This window comes from Pteropus alecto, unplaced genomic scaffold (genome assembly GCF_000325575.1).
Source record: "Pteropus alecto unplaced genomic scaffold, ASM32557v1 scaffold359, whole genome shotgun sequence".
NCBI lineage: Eukaryota > Metazoa > Chordata > Mammalia > Chiroptera > Pteropodidae > Pteropus > Pteropus alecto.
In genome coordinates, this window is record NW_006443119.1 from 2,981,440 (window position 1) to 2,984,486 (window position 3,047).

The window sequence follows — 3,047 nt, forward strand, 5'->3', positions numbered from 1 at the left end:
TGAAATATTTCCAGTTGCCAGACTGAGTTTATTTGATAGCATGGCTTTGCAAGTGGACCGGGCGGGTGGGGTGATGGCTCGTTAAGTGCTACACTGTGATTTCATAGTAGAGAGGAACGGGGTGTGGTTAGTGGTTCTGTGTGTAGGAGACATCTGGTCACTGGTGATGGAAAGAGGCTGGAAGCCTCTTCATTTGTTCATTTGTTCCAGGCTTGGAAATCAGTGTGACTTATGACCTGGAGAATTTGGGCCGCCCCAGGCTCAACTGTGTACAGATGTATGAGACGAGCTCAAAGGCTCAGGGCTTTTAAATGCCTGTTTGTTGTGGCATCACTGACAACTCTGGAGCAGTTCCCAGAGGGGTGGGTCTTGGTGGAAGCTTGTCTCTCAAAACAGAGGGAGCTGGAGCTGCAGGGAAAAGCAGGAGTTTGCTGGGCCCTGAAGAGGAACTCAAAAATAAAGATAGGGAGGAAAAGTCAATTTATGAGTGAGGGTGTGTGTAAACTGCCTTCGTTTCCTGGAATTTCCCAATGGACTGGGAGTTCCCCAAGGGCAAGGGCTGGGTCTTATTTAGGTTTGTTCCTCAGAATTAACACCAAGACTGACAATTTGTAATTGTTCCATAAACAATTTTAGAGAGGAAGAAAGGAAGGAAGGAAGGAAGGAAGGAAGGAAAAAGGAGAGAGGAAGTTTGGTTGGCTGGTTCTGCTACCTCTCTTCAAAATTAATTGGCTGCCTAATTAAGACATGACATGGTTCTGGCTGAAATCTAATTTCTCCTGGAGGCAGTGTTGGTATTGGGGATCTTGATTTCAGTGCTAAGTCTGAAATTCTGGAAGTCAAGTCCTCCTGTCTCCTCTCATGCAGCCATGCGTCCTCTCTCAGTTGAATTGATGATAGACTGATAGGGAGCCCATGTGGAATCCGACAGACCTGGATTCAAAGCTCCACTCCATCACTTTAGCTATGGGACCATAAACAAGTTACTCAAACTCCTTATGTAACTTCCGGCTTTCTGCAAAAGAGATGAGGACCTTGCTGTAGTGAGGGTTAAATGAAAGGAGTGTCTAAAAGTCCTTGACCGTGCTCCCTTCCCTCTGTCGCTTTCCCCTGCCGATCTGACTGTCCCTTGCATTTGGATCTCTCCAAGCTGCCCTCCTGCTCTTTCCCCCGTTATCTCTGGCCCTGTTTCCTCCTGATGTCTTCCAGGCTTGGTTACTGCTCCCTGGCCCGTCCGTTTCCCTGCAGTGCCTCTCTCACTAGCTCTGCTCAGCCTCCTTGGTGAGACTGTGGCGATTTCCCTCCAGGAGGCTCACACCCTGGGAGGTGAGGGGCCAGCACAGAGCCCAGAGATGAGCCACAGGGGTAGGACTGTCCATTCAGTGGCTTCTGTAGGGTTAACACCCGTCTCCTTGCAGCAGCCACACACAGCCTGTTTTTGAGGGGGGCGGGGATTAAAAACACAGACGCTCCTACATTCCATGGCATTCCAGGACTCTGTCTCAGCCCCCAAAACCTCATTCCCCCAGCCTTCCACCTCACCCCCACACCCTCTGCCTCAAAGCTTCTTGCTACCACCCCTCTGACACTGCCCCACCCCCCACCCAGAGCAGAGGACCATCTCTAGGGACGGTGAGCTGTAGACAGACGGAAGCATTGGTTTCTGTCGGCACCATCACTCCTATCTCCTCACCCCTGAAGGTGGGAGGATTACACAGGGCACCCCAGCCCCCACGTCAGGGTGGAGAAAGGGCTCTAGTGCCAGAATGCTCAAGTCTCACCCCCATGCGATGGCAGGAACAGCATCCCATTTGCCCAAAGGCCCCAGAGCCCTCTCCACTGGGTGAGACACAGACCCTCAGGAGGGACTGAGATCAAGGCCTGCTTTCTGCTGTCCACCATGGGGCACCAGTGCACTGCAAGGATGGCCCAGGAAGAGCTGCCAGCCTGGCTCTGTCCAGGGTGAGGAGCTAGTCGCTTGGGAGGAGCTTCTTCAAGATGCCCTGGCAAGCCCCTGTCACATTCCAAAATGCAGAGAACTAAGAACCCTTGGCTCGGCCTGAGGCATCAGGCCGGCATTCAGCCCAGGCGTTTCCTCCCCTCTTAGCCCCTCCTTTCTCTGTGCTCTTTCTGCATTCTGGGGCCAAAGGTTCAGCTGGAGCTGCCGGCCCTCCTTTCTGTGCTGGGATTGGGGAGAAAAGCGAAAGGGGTGGGTGTCAGGAGAATTTCCCACTTTCTTTAGTGTTTCTGGGAAGCCAGACATCTTTAAAATATGGCCTGAGCACCCCCAAAGTAAAGAGATAGGGAGACGTGGTCTCTGTTCTGAGGAGCTATCCGTTTAGGAGGGAGAAGACTGCTCATGGAAGGGTCCTTGACAGCCTCTTTGGCTGGGCACCTCAAGGAGATCGAAAAAGGAGACATCACTGAAGGTTCCAAACCAAGTCTGAAGTCTGCCTGAGGGTGTGAACCATACCTCCTTATTCACAGCCAGTGCTTAGCCCACTGGAAGAGCTTAATGTACCTTTGTTGAATGAATGGATGAAATGAGGTAGTCCAAGGAGGCTTCCTGGAGGAAAGGGAATCTGAACAGGTCTTTAGAGAATGGGCAGAATTTGACTAGGCTAAGCAGAAAGGAATTTATCTGAGGCAGCTGGGAGACTTGTAAGGAAAGGCAGGAAAGGGGACTCCTTGCAGCAGGGCTGTTCTGGACGAGGGCGGGAGGACAAGCTGCTCTGTTGCTCCGCCAGGCCCCCACTGAGCTGGCTTTGCCCACCACGTTGCTACTGTCTCTTAGCGCTTCTTCCAGGTCCTCCGCCTTCCAGGTAACTCGAGCAGTTATTTGCGATCCTTGGAACGAGGCTCTTTCTTTCTCTCCTCCAGCCCTGTAAACATTCTCATCCCTTCTGCCAGGAAGCCCTCCACATTCACCTCTACGTCAGGGGTCTCTTCCTCCTAGGGTCTTCCCTTCCGTAGTCAGAGCACTTATCCCTCCTCAGTGTGGTCACTCTGCTCTGTGTTTGCCTCATGCTCACACTCATCACTGTTCT